General features: G+C 46.2%; 1 protein-coding gene and 1 pseudogene across 1 annotated transcript in view; both read right to left on the bottom strand.

The window, feature by feature from the left end:
- LOC105471708 (cobalamin trafficking protein CblD pseudogene) overlaps positions 1-10631 on the bottom strand; it is a 42356-nt pseudogene extending 31725 nt beyond the window's left edge.
- The window catches only part of LOC105471544 (ankyrin repeat and BTB domain containing 2), a 211884-nt gene that overhangs the window by 189640 nt on the left and 6045 nt on the right, over positions 1-16199 (bottom strand). The gene's annotated exons all lie outside the window — the stretch shown is intronic.

The following is a 16199-nucleotide window of genomic DNA, read 5'->3' as shown; positions in this document are numbered from 1 at the left end:
CTATTCCTGCCATCCAATATTTGTTTTTGACTTTATCTACGTTGTATCATGCTGTATATAATATTTTGAGCTTACTTTTTTTCACTTATTACTAAAGCTTATTCAACTCACATTTTTCCTCCTATTCATTCAATGTCAGCTGAGCCCATGCACCTTATGAGAAGCATTGTTTACACTTTTGCATTTCACCTTTACAACCCCATAAGGCAGGTACTGCTGTCATTCCCAGTTTATAGATTAAAAAACAAATAGGTTGAGGTACTCGCCCAGCATCACATTAAAAAAGCAGCCAGGCCAGGCACAGCGTTTTGGGAAGCTGAGGCAGGAGGATTGCTTGAGGCCAGGAGTTCAAGACTAGCCTGGCCAACATAGTGAGATCTCATCTCTACAAAAAATTTTAAAAAAATTTTAAAAAATTATCTGGGCATGGTGACTTGTGCCTGTTGTCCCAGCTATTTGGGAGGCTGAGATGGAAAGACCACTTGAGGTCAGGAGTCTGAGGTTGTCATGAGCCGTGATTGCACCACTATACTCCAGCCTAGGCGACAGAGGGAGGCACTATACTCCAGCCTAGGCGACAGAGGGAGGGCCTGTCTCAAAACCAAAACCAAAACCAAAAACCAAAACCAAAAACAAAGCGGCTTACCTGGAGTTAGACCCAGGTTTGCTTCCAAAGCCCTTATTTCCCTACTGTAAGACTCAGGGTTAATGCTCACATATGGGTGGACTCCCTCCCCATGCCAAGGGAAGGGTAGCCAGAGCTAACCCCCCAACTGGTAATCATCATCACCATCATCATGACTAACATACTGGAGACTCATGCGCCAGGCCCTGTTCCAAGCATTTTAGGAGGTGTACTTCATGTAATCTTGTCCACAACTATCATATGAGGTAAGCATCTTACAGACAAGTAAACATATGAGGTAAGTATCTTACAGACAAGTAAACTGAGGCACCGAGATATGAAGCAATTTGTGGATTGCAATTTGTGGAAGCAAAGAAGAAGTGGATCCAAGATTTGAACCCAGGCGGTCCAGCTTCATAACCACACCATCAATCACAAGGCCCTACTGCTTCCCAGTTCACCGAGGAGGACAACCACCTGAGTGGGTGAGTGGATTCGGACGAGTGCTGGCTGAGAGGAGGCCTGTGCTGGGCTTGCACCTGGGTGGTAACTGCAGCACTCCTGGAACCTGGCTTATTTGTTAAGGAAGGCCCCGATTCTGGGCCTCTGTCTGGGGAGAAGAGTTGCATGCAGGGGCTGTACAGGGAAGGAGGCAGGGGTTGAGGAGGAAGAACAGCAGACCATAACATGGACAGCCTCAAGGACGGGCACAGCTGACTGGCGGCTGGTCTCAGCCTGAGGAAATAACAAGGTTCTCAAAGCCAGGACTGGAAGGGCCAAAGGGCAGTACCTTGAGGAAAGATGGCACAAGCAGCTTTCTCAAAAAAATTCTGACATTGTTACTTATAATGCAGGATTCTTATTTGACCCAATAGCCTCATGCTTTTGATTAAAACTTTCAGCATGGAAAACGTGGGCTTTGAAGTCTGACAGTACTAATCTCAAATGCTGGCTCTGCTACTTGCTGTGTATGTGCGACCTCGAGCAAGACATTTCAACTATCTCAAGGCCTCGGTTTCCTCATTTGTAAAATGAGGATAAATAATGTGACCTACAGCTCATAGGCTGTAGTGAGGATTCCACAAGATACTGCATACAAATCACTAGTGTCCTGGTCACCTCATAGTAGGCATTTGGCAAATATCAACCTGTATTTTTATCACCACCAACTCATCATATTTGGTTGGAAAGATTAAATGACAGAGCATCCAATAAACATTGGTCATCTTTTCTAACACCTCTCCCCACCTCCCCCTATTCAAATCACCCTAACCATGATCTCCACCTTACCACCCATAGAGAAGATCCTTAAAAATCAGCCTGCTCTCTGCCCGGCCTTTCCCATACTGTACATCGTCAAGAGGGTCCTTTGCCCCATATATACTCTGAGGGGAGCGCAGAATAAAACCCACCTCCCAGTGATGTAGATGGAATTCACAAACCTGCCCGTTTATCTGGAATTGCCACAAGAGCTGCTTTAAAAATACAAATGTTGGCCAGGCATGGTGGCTCACCCCTGTGATCCCAGCTCTTTGGGAGGCTGAGGAGGGTGGATCATCTGAGGTCAGGAGTTCAAGACCAGCCTGGCCAACATGGCAAAACCCCGTCTCCACTAAAAGTACAAAAATTAGCTGGATGTGGTGGCGCACGCCTGTAATCCCAGCTACTCAGGAGGCTGAAGCAGGAGAATTGCTTGAACTCAGGAGGTGGAAGTTGCAGTGAGCTGAGATTGCACCACTGCACTCCAGTCTGGGCGACAGAGTGAGACTACTTCTCAAAAAACAACAACAACAGGTGTTCTGGCCAGGAACGGTGGCTCACGCCTGTAACCCTGGCACTTTGGGAGGCCGAGGCGGGTGGATCACTTGAGGTCAGGAGTTTGAGACCAGCATGGCCAACATGGTGAAACCCCACCTCCACTAAAAATACAAAAAAAAAAAAAAAAAAAAAAAAAAAAAAAAAAAAAAACCAACTAGCTGGGCGTGGGGGTAGTCCCAGCTTCTTGGGAGGCTGAGGTGGAAGAATCGCTGGAACAGGGGCAGGGCTTGCAGTGAGCTGAGATCGTGCCACTGTACTCCAGCCTGGGTGACAGAGGGAGACTCCCTCTCAAAACAAAACAAAAAAACAGATGTCTTAGCCCCACTTTTATAGGTTTTCACTTAATAGATTCAGAGTGGGTTCCAGAATATGAATCTTATCTTAAAAACTTATTTATTACTATTACTTTTATAGAGAGACAGGGTCTCATCAGCCTTGGAGGAAAAAAGCAGAACCATAGCCTAGGAATATCAACAGCAGGAACAGTGGCAGTGAGGGTAGCAATAGCACTCCCTAAAGCCCCCTCCATCATCTTGAAATCAGCAACAGTATCTACCTCTGCAGGCTACTGTGTGGTTCAAAGGAGAAAATGCAGGTAAAACATTGTAACACATCTAAGTTCTTACTATGTGTCAAGCCTTATGTGAACTGTTTTATATACATTTTGCTATTTTGTTTAAATAGTCACATCATCCCTGGGAGGTATTTTTTAAAACATCATTTCTCATCATGTTGACCAGGCTGGTCTCGAACACCTGACCACAAGTGATCCTCCCACCTAGGCCTCCCAAAGTGCTAGGATTACAGGTATGAGCCACTGCACCCAGTCCAGAATCAATTTTTAAAGTGCTTCAAGATGTTTCTGCAACCAGCCAGCTCTGGCAATGAGTGACTTAAGGGAAAGGGGAAGAAGTATGTGGGCTTATGCTACAGGTTGCCACACCCCACCCCACAGCACATCCTTCTGAGTCCTGAAGGGCTGTGGGGACAATGAAGGCGACCACAGCACAGATGACAAACAAAGCAACTATTTGGCAAGAAGAGTCCGAGTTACCCATTAACTATGAGTGATCTGTCAGTGCCAGAGAAGTCTCACAAAAGATGATGGTGTGGTTCATGGGGAGGGGGGCCCCTCAGTGAGGACCCAGTTACACCAATGGCAACACAGTCATGCAATATCCTGGCCTCATGTCCTTCCTGTTTTCTCTTTGAGATTGGTGCCTCTCTGAGTAGAACCATCCCTGGAAAGTAGGGATATCATCATTTTTTGGTGCCATTTGGATTCCCCCACTTTAAACTCCTCTCTTGTAACAATGGTGATGAAAATTACTGGATTCCCTACATATGGTTCCAAGTTATTTGGATTTCATCACTAGTGGCAGATTTAGCACATTTTGGATGCCGGCAAATGAGTGGCAATTGCATAAATACATGAGCACTTCACACCACAAATTAATCCTATAGAAATAATCCAGCTCTGATTATACTGTTTGACTGGGTAGTGCTTGTTATACAGCTGGAACCAGCAGGAAGGCGGCAGGCTGGTCACCATGTGGGGTACCAAAATGACAACTGCACAGTCATGCTTTATGACAACTGCACAGTCATAATTTTTAGCCCCACTATCCTCCAAAAAAAAAAAAAAAAAAAGGAAGGGAAGAAGGAAGAATAAAAAGACCACATAGAGTCCATAATATGCAAGTTTAACTTAGACACTCACTTTACACACTAAACCCCTTCTCGGTCGCTTTTTCTGACTAGACAGATAATACATTCTCAAGGAGAAAACGCGAACAACACATAAAAAAAATGTACCAAATGCCATTGCTGGGAAGCAACAATGATGAAGACGGCAACAGTAGCTCATAGCTGGTGGCTGCTACCTGCCATGTGCTGGGCTGAATGCTTTACTTAGCATCATCCCATTTAATTCGCACAACCAGGCTGCCAGGTAGTTTTAGTATAATCTCTATTTTGCAGATGAGAAAATTGAGATATTGCAAAGTTAAATAATTAGCTACATGATCTAGCCAAGTGAGTGGTGGAGTCAAGGTGCGAACCCAGGACCCAGGTGTGACCAAATATCTTTTCAGAAGGATCCTTTCTCCAGCTCAAGAGAGGCCTCTCTTGGTCCTACTCTTCTCAAAGATACTCCTCCCAAAGCCACCCTTGGCTAAGATTTCACTGAAGGCTCTGTTAGACTCAGTCCTCATGGCAAAGGATGCCAAAGGACCACAGGGCATGTGAAGCACTAAAAACTTTAACCTCAAGTTTCAAGGAGCCTCAGATTCCGGCAGTAGCTTTCCTGGTGGCAGCTTTCCAAGTAGATACCAATAGGCCAGCTTTAGGCAAACACCTCCGAAGAGAGCTCACCTCCCATGGTGGAAGAAACAGTCCCTGAATGAAGGCTCAGAAGAGCTCCTAGTTCAAACAAACAAACATCCTCTGATTTATGACAAGAAGCCAATCAACAAGCTCAGTAGAAAAGATGAGCCTTAGAGGAAAAACACAGAACCCAAGCCTAGGAAAAAAGCAGAACCAAGCAACAGTACGGTGGCAGTGATAGCAGTAATGGCACTCCTCAAAGCCCCTTCCATCATCTTGAAATCAGCAACTGCATCTACCTCTGCAGGATACTGTGTGGCTCGAAGAAGAAAATGCAGGTAAAACATTGTAACACATCTAAGTTCTTACTATGTGTTAAGCCTTATGCTAACTGTTTTATATACATTATTTTGTTTAAATAGTCACATCATCCCTGGGAGGTATTTTTAAAAACACCATTTCGCTGACAAGGAAACAACTTGAGAGGGGCTAAGTGACTTGCCCGAGGCCGTGCAGCTTGGAAATCATAAAACCCAACCTTGTGTCAAAGGTCCAGAGGTTAGAGCCACAAGAATCAATGGCCTTAATCTCCGCTTCCATGAATCTTCTTGTTTCTGCAAACAGAGGGCTTCTGAGAAGCTGGGGAATGGTTAAAATTTTTAGACCTGTGAAAACCCAGAAAGCTGGCCCCAAGTGACCCACCGCTGACCCACTCTAATGGCTGTGTTGTTGCACAGAACTGTCTGCGATGATGGAAATGTTCTATATCTGCATTGTCCAATATGGTAGCCACTCGCCACTTATGACGAGGGAGCACAAGAAATGTGACTTGCATGACTGAGGAAATGATTTTTTTTTTAACCTTATTGAATTTTAATACATTTAAATATACACATGTGGCAAGTGGCCGCCATATTGAACAGAGCAGCTCTGTGGCTCCTCTCACTCACAGCTTGTCAGGTCTCCTGAGCACCACAAGATGAAAGTTCTACAAAAACTCATGACTTCCCAGGCCAGGCCTCAGTGTGAAAGGAAAAATAAAATAAATTTTTCTTACTCCCAAGTAAATGCCATTGCTCTGATCTTGGAACGTTTTCAGCTGGAAGAGAGAAATGGCCATTTCCAAAACAAATGACCTCTCCCCATTTTCCCCCCTTTTAAAGGAAAAAGATTAAACGTGTAAAGCGTCCCCCATTAAATTACTTAGGAAAGGTCGCTACATTTTCTGGTGACAAATGCCTTTGGCTTATGATGACACAAGGACACTCAAACATGGTAGAAAGGAAAAGCCAGAAGGGTAAACAAGAAGAGGTCCTACACTCTCCAAGGTATCATAAATCAAGGAAATAGACTCAAGGAGCTAACAGCTTCCAAACATTCTTCCTCTTGAGCTATTTTAAGCAACCAACACACACAACATTTCAGAGGCAATTTCATTCACACTAACAGAAGAGAAGCAATGTGCTTCATAGGGTATTATCTTTAAACACGCAGAGAAACAAATACCTACCCCACAGGTCTCAGGCCCAGCTGGCTGGCCACCCCACTGGGCGATGTTACTATTTTCAGCCCCCCGGTAGCTTGGTTGTTGAGACGCAGCGAGGGGTGCTTTGGCCTCGCTTCAGTTCCTCTTGTCCTCTTGGGCCAACCCATTCATTTCTTTGCTCAGGAAATCACTGCATGTGCTTTGTCCCCACCCAGGCCACTCCTGAGGTCAGGAGGCCACAGGGCAAATGAGGACTTCAGAGCTCAAAGAGCCCGGCTGTGTCACTGACTAGCTATGTCACCTGAACTTCTCTGAGCCTCGGTTTTGTCAGCAGCAAAATGGGAATAAGAGTATATATGATGGTAAGAATCACATGACATAATACATGTGAAGCACACGGGCCGGGGCCTGGTGCTTTGTAAAAGTTTGACCCAGGGTAGGTCTGTGCTGGGTATCAGAGTTGAGAATTCAGTCTCTTGGCTTCTCTGGCTGGGGAGGGAACATGCAAGGTTGAAGAGTAGAGAATCAGGGGTAAAGCTGCCTGGATTTGATTACAGTCTCCACCACTTATCACCTGCATGACCGTGAGCAAGCTACCGAACCTCTCTGTGACTTTGTTTCCTCCTCTTAAAGATGGGAATCACAGTATTCACTTCATTTGCCAGTGCGGTAAATAATACCATATGGTGTCACTCCCATTTCATTTATTTATTCATTCATTCATTTTTTGAGATGGAGTCTCACTCTGTCGCCCAGGCTGGAGGGCAGTAGTGCGATCTTAGCTCACTGCAACCTCTGCATCCTGGGTTCAAGTGATCCTGCTGCCTCAGCCTCCCGAGTAGCTGGGATTACAGGTGTGCGCCACCACTCTGGGCTAATATGTTGCTCCCATTTTAGATCTAGCCATGCCTTTTTCATGTAAACCTAACAATTCAAGCTTCTCTGGAGTGTTCTTTGGTGATCCCTCCAGATGAGTGAGCCAAAGCCGCTGTGGCTGTGAAGTAAAGGAAAGTCACCATCCTAGGTGGGGCAAAAAGACATACTCCAGAACAAGGATCTTTTACCACTAATAATAGTTAATGTCTGCATCCTCACTACATACCAGGCTCTCCCAGGAATGCTACCCACATGGTCTGGGCCTCATGCCAGACCATTTATTTCAGAATATCTGGAGGTAGGGCCTTAAGACAGACAGACACACATACACTCACTTTTTTTCTTTTGAGACGGAGTCTTGCTCTATTGCTCAGGCTGGAGTACAGTGGTGTGATCTGCGCTCACTGCAACCTCCGCCTCCCAGGGTCAAGTAGTTCTCCTGTCTCAGCCTCCCAAGTAGCTGGGATTACAGGTGCCTGCCACCACACCTGCCTCATTTTCGTATTTTTAGTAGAGATGGGTTTCACCATGTTGGCCAAGCTGGTTGCGAACTACTGACCTCAGGTGATCTGCCTGCTTTGGCCTCCCAAAGTGTTGGGATTACAGGCTTGAGCCACCACACCTGGCAGACACTTTTATTTTTAAGCTATCCAAGTAATACTAATGTGAATCTAGGATTGAAAATCACTGAAACAACAACCTTATGAGCTAGAAACTATGGCAACCCCATTTAACAGAAGAGGAAAACTGAGGGCAGAGACACCAGCTATCTAGCTGGCAATCAGACAGTGACAACTCCTTCAGACCCCATCTCTTAGACCCCCTGTGCACCCTGCCCCTGCTGAGAAGCAGAGGTCAAAGCATCCAACAGGCACTTGGACACTCCCAAACCATTCAGACACCACTCCAGGCCCCATGCCTTCTCAAATCACCTAAGAGCGTTCTTTTTCTGGCCAAATTTTAGACCCAGACTTGACCTCCAGGAATCCAAAGCTGCCTGAAAAAAATGGAGTCTTGCTTTCCCAGCATTGAAGGACACAGACGCAAAGTCACAATGATCCACAGAACAATAGGACTAATTAAACAGGCCCCATTTTAATGACAGGAAACAACAGAGTTGATGATCTTTATTAAAGGCTGCTGGCTGCCTATAAAAAAGCTGGAAAGCAAAATTTAGGGGCTCTTATGGCCATCAGCCAAAGATTGTAAGACTGAAAATTAAATCTCTATTGTCTGAATCTCTCTGCAGCCCTGCTATAATGAGCCCACCCTCTGGAAGGGCAAAGAAGGGCGATGTTTCAATCCATCATATGACTAATGAACTTCAAGGTGGCCTGTCTCCCAGCCAACTTCCTATTTTTTTTTCGGAGACAGGGTCTCACTCTGTTGCCCAGGCTGGAGTGCAGTGGTGTGATACTGGCTTACTGCAGCCTCTGCCTCCTGGGCTTAAGCAATCCTCTCACCTCAGCCTCCCAAGTAGCCGGGATCACAGATGTGTGCCATCATACCTAGCTAGTTTTTGTATTTTTTTGTAGAAACAAAGGCTTGACTGTGTTGCCTGGTCTGATCTCGAACTCCTGGACTCAAGCCATCCACCTGCCTCGGCCTCCCAAGGGGCTAGGATTACAGGTGTGAGTCACTGTGCCCAGCCCAACCTATTTGATATCTGTATGTGACTTGAGACAGACAACTAAAACCACACTGGGATCTTTGCTGCAGTCCTGCTTCTTCCATACATCGCTTTCCCCACTTCAGTCAATGGTCACTCTCTCCTTCCAGTTGCTCAGACCATAGCAACTTGGTGTCACCCTTGATTCCGCTCTCATACCTCACACATCCAAGCTGTTGGCAAATGCCAGTGGCTGGTCCTGCTGCTTCCACACTTGATACTAAAGTCAATTTCCAACACAATAGAGAGAGTGACCTTGCGGAAATACAAATCAGATCAAGTCACTCTGCGCTTGAGTCCCTCCAATGCCTTTCAGCTTACTCAGAGCTAAAAGTCAATGAATGATTACCCAATGGTCTACCCCACTAACCACCCCACCATTTCCTCTCCCAACCACATCTCCTGCTACACTCACCCCAGCCACATGCAAGGAGCTTCTCCTTGGTGCTCCTCGAACCCACCAGGAACGTTTGCTATTCCCTCTGCCTGGAGCTGTCTTCTCCAGCCAGGCTGGCCTCATGTGATTCCCCTCGCTCTGCCTCGTTATCCACAGGGACTGCACCCTGCCCTCCTTCAGGCCCCTTTTATTTATTTGTTGCATCACCAGCTCCTGGAACAGTGCTCAGTACACAGTCCTCAATAAATATTTGTTGGATGAACAAATGGATGTACCCCAAACAGAACTCCCGGCCTCTCCCCTACCCAGTCCTCAGACTCCCCACCCCCTCCAACATCATTTGTCTCCTCAAAGAACAGTGTTTGTGGTGGTAGAAAACACTAGTTAGGATACTTTACAAGCACCCATTGGACAGGTGGGGGACGTTGCGATGCCTTCTCAGAGGCAGCCCTAACCCTAAGGCCTTCTCACCTGCTACTGAATTGGGTCCCAGCATAGTCCTGGCCTGCCCAGCTGGTACTCAAGCTGATTAAGTCCAGAAGAACAGCTGCAAGCAACTTGCTTCCAAATTGTGTCCCCATGTATGACTTTAATTACTCGGCTGCCGAGATGGGTTGAAGAAGAAAAAACCAGGTCCCTGGCTTTCACAAAAGCAACTCTTTTTTTTTTTTTTTTTTTTTTTGCCGTATATTCTGCCTGTCCAGAAGGTTTCATCGATTTTCAACTTGGGATCTGAAGGGTGGATGGGCTGGTTGGGGAAGAGAGACAGGCAAGCCACCCCATTTCCCTAGCCTCTCATACTGACCTGCCCAAGCCCCGTTCAAGCTATGTGACTGTGAAGTAGATCAGGGTTCAGAGCCTGTGTACCTCGGAGCATGGAGCTCCATGTCTCGGCCTTCAGCATTCCTGGCAGCCTGTCATCCTCAGTTACTCTTTTTCCCTCCTCTTTGAAACACCGGCCCTGCCAACGGCAACAAACAGCATTTAAAAATATCCTGCTGGATTATACAGCTCTGCCTTCGAAATTCCTCACAATGCCTGTCTCTGTCCCACATCGTATAAAGAAGGGTGTAGCATATTTAATTTTTTTTTTTTCTAGCTGCTCCCCTGCTATAAATACCCAAGTCTGGGTAGGCGGGCTTCAAGCACAGGCTGTATGAAGTCACCTCGGAGCTGGATCTCACCACAGTGCCGGCCTGCCAGGGCCTGGACGCAGCTGTCAAGCACTGAAGCATGAGGTCGGTCAAAAGCATGTAGCACTCATTTTTCTGGGGAAAGGGGCACAGGAAAACCCCCAAGTACAGTAATCGCAGTTAATCTTAATATTAAAAAAGACAGTGTCCAGCCCTATTACCAAGCCAGGTCTTCGGAGAGCTCGTCCAGCACCATCCTGGGCTGTTTCTTTCCCAAGGATACTAATTCTAGGGCTCGACATTAGGAAAATGACTGTACAGTGTCCATGTGGGATCTAGAAACATTATCGGAGACAGAAAGGCCCTTGGGGAATTGAGTCCCACCTCTCCACACCACAGATAAGGAAACAGATCCAAGAGATGGAAGGATTCACGCCAGGTCACAGACAGGGCAAGCTCTACCCCAGGATTTTCTGGATCCAAATCCTCACATCTCTGCACTGGATTGTTCCGGATGCTTGTGCATGTACACCCGCTTGGTATGTGAGCCTCAGGCTTGTGTTTATTAATAGCTCTCCTCATAGCAAATACTAATTTTCATATTTTTAAAGGTACAGACTAAAAAAAGTTGTAAAAGTTTCAAGAAAAGCTTGGCTTCAACTGTAGGGAGGGTTTTCATGCACTGAGAGGCCCATTTCAAACTCTTTGAGGTCCAGTTTAATGTCTTGTCAACTCTAACCTTATATGTCCAGACTTCCAAGTTTAGTTTTCCTATTTAATTTTTCCATCATGGGCCTGACTCTCCTCAGCTTACTTTTAGAAAGCAAACCATGGGCCAGGCACAGTGGCCACACCTGTAATCCCAGCACTTTGGGAGGCCAAGGCGGGCAGATCACTTGAGGTCAGGAGTTCGAGACCAGCCTGGCCAACATAGTAAAACGCTGTCTGTACTGAAAATTTGAAAATTAGCCAGGTGTGGTGGCACCTGCCTATAATCTCAGCTAATTGAGAGGCTGAGGCAGGAGAATTGCTTGAACCTGGGAGGTGGAGGCTGCAGTGAGCTGAGATCACACCACTGCACTCCAACCTGGCTGACAGAGTGAGACTTCGTGTCAAAAAAAAAAAAAAAAAAGTAAAGAAAGAGAACTATGGGCCTCAAGTCACTACAAATGACTATGTATGTATTTTTGCAATATGTTCATGACGTTTCTCTTTGTCAAGTGACAAGAAAATTCCTTCCCTTCATGACACTGGAGTCACAAAAAAGACCAACACCTGAGTTATTAGCTAAGCCATTGATGACCTATCACATTTTATTATTGTCAGCAGAATTCAGCTGCACCTTAGGGACTCCAATTCAGATGACAATTAGCTATAAGGTGGTTCCACAATATTAAGCACTTAATATGCTTGAAATCTTTATTATCAATGCTCTGGAAACACATTAACTAAGAATTAAAATGTCAGCATCTCTGAGAATTGAGCTTTCATTGTCCAAAATAATAAACCCTAAACTGGAAGTTGAATATTGTAAATATCAGTCAGACTTAAAAGCAAAAAACAAAAAAAAGTTCTGGGACCATCTTCTCTCACCCTGTTTTATGCTGCTCTCTCCTTCCACAATTAAGAATCCTGCTTTGGCAAGAGTCAATCCAATGGCCTCATTTAACACGTTTGCCAGTCTTGACCTTCATTCTGTACTGGGATTGCTTTGGACTGAAATGCTACGTTCAGGGCCATGGAAGAAATGCAAAGTCAGAGCCAAATTCAACAAGAAAAGAAGGGTTGATAAAAGCCTTGTTCTTCATCCTCTCTCAACCCAAGTTTGCTCGGTTAAGGTCTTCTTTTAATGCTTTTACTGCTAGGACAGCAGACGGGTGCATTTTTGAGGTCAAGCTTTCAATCACCAAGAGGAGTAATTGGAGGTCTGAGGCCATGGTTAAGATGAGCTAGGGAGAAGACACACTCAATTTCTGAATTATGAAAATAAGTTTTGGAAAACTCTCGTCCTGTACTCTGGCAGGCTTCTTAACATCTGGATAAAAGATGTGGGAAAGCTTTCCTTTTTCCTGTGTTATCTCCACTGTTCCTGCTTGTCATGTATCTGAACCTTCCACCCAAACAGGAGAACTTGCTGTTCTCCAACACATACGCGTTGGCTTCCAGGTCTTTGCTCACACTGTTCCCTCTGCCTGGAAGCCTCTGGAGGCTCTGCATCCCTTTCCGCCTCCGCAGTTGCAGCTCTACCTGCCCAAATCACTGGCACACCTGCCACATCCTCCACAAAGAAACCCTGACTTCCTTCCACGCAGCCAGCCAGGAGTCATCTCTTCCCTTTAAGCTTTCTAATCACCAGAACCTTTAAGGTCCCCAGCTATGGGACAGAAGTTATATCTACCTTCCAGAGGGGCTGGGAGGATTAAATGAAACAGCTCCTGAAAAGCACCCACGATGGGGAACCAGCAATGTAGACTAGACAGTGGAGTCTATTGCCATTGCTCCCCTCTTTGTTTGAAGGCAGTGATTACAAACTTCTTTGTAACTATCTGTACATATGCTTTGCTTTCCCTACTAGATTCTGAATGCTTCTAAACTCTGAACAGGCAAGATTCTTGTCCCCTACTAATCTGTCTCCATTGCCTCGGATGTAGCTGGCACTCAGTGAGCAGCTGATTAATAATGCTGGCGTGGCATTCCTCGGGAGTACTTGGGCTGTGTTCCTTATGTCGCTCCTCCCAATCCTGCATGCAGCTCCAAGTATACAACCAAAGCTGCAAAACCACTTAAGCCTTTTTTAAAACAAGCAAGAAGACCACAAAGTGTGTTTACATGACAGGCTAGCAAAACAGAAAACACCTGCTATGATCTGTGGCTGAGGATTTGGCGGCTGCCACAAGCAGGGTCCACTATCCACAGCAGAATTTCTCTCTGGGGGCCTGGAGCTTTGAATGTGCACTGTCGCTGTCATTCTGGCAGAGGTGGGCCTGAGCTCAGAGGGAGAGATCTGATCTCTTTGCCCACTGCCAGACCACTTGTTGTTGGGGGCCATTGAGCTGCAACTGAGCAAGGTGCAAGGGTGCTTTTTCCAGATTCCATAACTTCCTCCTACCTCCACAAACAAACTGTTAGCCACCAAGGAAAGCCTTGTGAGTAATACCCATCTCCCTGAGATCTGGGTCATGACCCTCCTTGCACTAGAGACTTTGGCAAAAATGAACACAATTACTGCATCCAACACAAGTTTGTTAAAAACAATTAGAATATTTTATGTGTCAGGTATAACACAAAGTTCCTCACAGAGACTACTATGAAATCCTCACAACCATCCTATGAGTTGGGTACTATTTTCAGTCCTATCTTATAGAGTGGTGTTTCACAGCAAGGGTGAATTTGCTCCCCAGGGAACATCTGGAAAAGTCTGGAGACATTTTTGATGGCCTCAACTGGTGGTGGCTATGAAGCATCCTACAACGCCCAAGAGAGCCCCATGACAAAACATGATCCAGTCCAAAATGTCAATAGTGCCCTGTGATCCAGGAAGAAACTAAGGCACGGAAGTGAAACAAGTTGCCCAGGGTCACACAGCTCCCAAGTGAGGTTATGAGGAATTACAGCCAGGCAGCTCCACCCCGTGCTGGCTCTCACCAGCAAGCCTGGCTGCATCTCTCACATCCTAGGGCACTGAGTATGCACAAGGCACAACCGCATGTGTATAAGCCTCTCATTTTACGGTAGAGGAAATAGAAACTTAGTGTGACTTGCTTGAAGGCCTAGGTCAGTAAGAGGCAAATCAATTTGGGACTCAATTCAGACACCAAAGCCTGGGCCCTTCAGCACTTTGCTACATCGCTGACTCATTCTCTCCCTGTGCTTTAAACACTGAGATGGAGTCAGCAGCTGGACACCATGGGGGACTCGGAGGAAATCAAAGCCCGCTTCGTAAAGGCTCTTCTGCCAACTCCGGGACAGGTGCACCAAGCTCCCAGAGACCAGTGACTTAGACTCAAATCCCTCTTGGTGCCTTCCCTCCTTCATGTATTCACCTTTGCTGAGCTGACTCACCCCTCCTTTAGAAGAGCATCGCAGTGGACTCTGCAGCTTCTCTATTCAGCTGAGCTTATTGGTCACCAGCAGGTGACACTTATAAAGGCTCTCCCTGGGCAGCAGAGCTCTGTGTGCCCCCTTCTTCCACCCCCAGGAGCAGCAATAACGGCTCTGTAAAATCAATGGCACCTTTAGGGTGGGGAGAGCCAGCAAGCAGCATTTAAACAGAGTAACAGCATCCTTTGGAGGAAGATACACCCCTGGGTGTCAGTGCCTGCTCTTTCACTGTGGTCATGAACACTCACTGGCCTAACAAATGTAAAGTGTCTGGACATCACAGGCCATTAACAAACAAGACCTATAACAAGTGTTGTTCTTGCTACGAGTTTGACCCAGCTGCCATTTGAAGGGAGCCAAGTACTGACCTGTATTTGCTACCTTGGATTCTGTAATTCTTTATAGGAAAAGCACAGACTTGGGGCTTGAGCAAAATGGGACTTAGTCATTATTGAGCTTAGTTATTATTGAGCTGTGAATTCTGGACTCACGGAGACCTCTCAGTGAAAGGACACACATTCACAGGATTCTTATGGGGACCTAGAAAGCTCACAGACGAGAATAAGCGTGAGGTGTTGCAGAAAAGTCAGACCTACTACTACAGCTGCAGAAGAGTAGAAATAGAGGCGAAGCATCTACCCACTGTCCTGTTGGACAAAGGATGAATACTGGTGGTGAGGTGGGATAAGGACAAAGCTGAGGATGTGCAACAAAGTGTCTCTGGTTTGTTTCAGAACTTCCCATTCTTGGGATGCCAACCCAGGAATGTCTTGGCAATTGATTACCTTGGTTCAATCCTCAGACCGGAGGCAGACGGAGTGGGACACAGATGTAAACTCTTCCGAGTAACAGTCATCAACATAAAGTGTCCTCTGGGGCAGCTCTGTTGGCAAGGGGGCGATTGGTATTTCCATTCTTATTTTTTTTATTTTTATTTTTAGAGACGGAGTCTCGCTTTGTCGCCCAGGCTGGAGTGCAGTGGCCGGATCTCTGCTCACTGCAAGCTCCGCCTCCCGAGTTCACACCATTCTCCTGCCTCAGCCTCCCGAGTAGCTGGGACTACAGGCGTCGCCACCACGCCCGGCTAATTTTTGGTATTTTTAGTAGAGACGGGGTTTCACTGTGGTCTTGATCTCCTGACCTCGTGATCCGCCCGCCTCGGCCTCCCAAAGTGCTGGGATTACAGGCATGAGCCACCACGCCGGGCCGGTATTTCCATTCTTAAAGAAGCTTTCAACTCAATCCTGTTGACTTATCTGAAGCCTGCTCTACTAGACGTCTGTTGTGAAGCCCTTCCTCTTTGGGTATCATACACTGAAGACATTCTCCTAACCTGAAAACTCCCCCAGCTCACATCTTGCACATCAAAGCCAGACTTGGGAACCCTGCTAGAAATCAGAGTACCCAAAGGTTGAAGGTAGCCCCAAAATGCTGACTCTGTGCATTAAGAACAACTTGGAAATTTTCTGCCTTGGTAGAAATGGGGGACGGTTCTTCTGATGTGTCAAAGGAATTCAAGTACAAACTTTAAACCTGTATGGTAGGATCTATCCTTTGCCTAGCATTTATAGAGCACGTATTGTAGACACTGTGAGAGGTACAGGGAAGACAACAATGCCTACGAGTCCACAGTTGGATGGGAGAGACACACATAAGCAGGAAATGATTTAAGAATATGCCCTGGGTGCTAAGGAAACATCACAAAGGGGTGACTCTTCCAGTTCGGGGAGTCAGGTAGAGCTTTCAGAAGGAGCAAGTGGAACAACTCT

This window comes from Macaca nemestrina, chromosome 12, assembly GCF_043159975.1.
Source record: "Macaca nemestrina isolate mMacNem1 chromosome 12, mMacNem.hap1, whole genome shotgun sequence".
Taxonomy (NCBI): domain Eukaryota; kingdom Metazoa; phylum Chordata; class Mammalia; order Primates; family Cercopithecidae; genus Macaca; species Macaca nemestrina.
The sequence above is the reverse complement of the archived record's forward strand: the minus strand, read 5'-3'. Positions and strand labels throughout refer to the sequence as shown.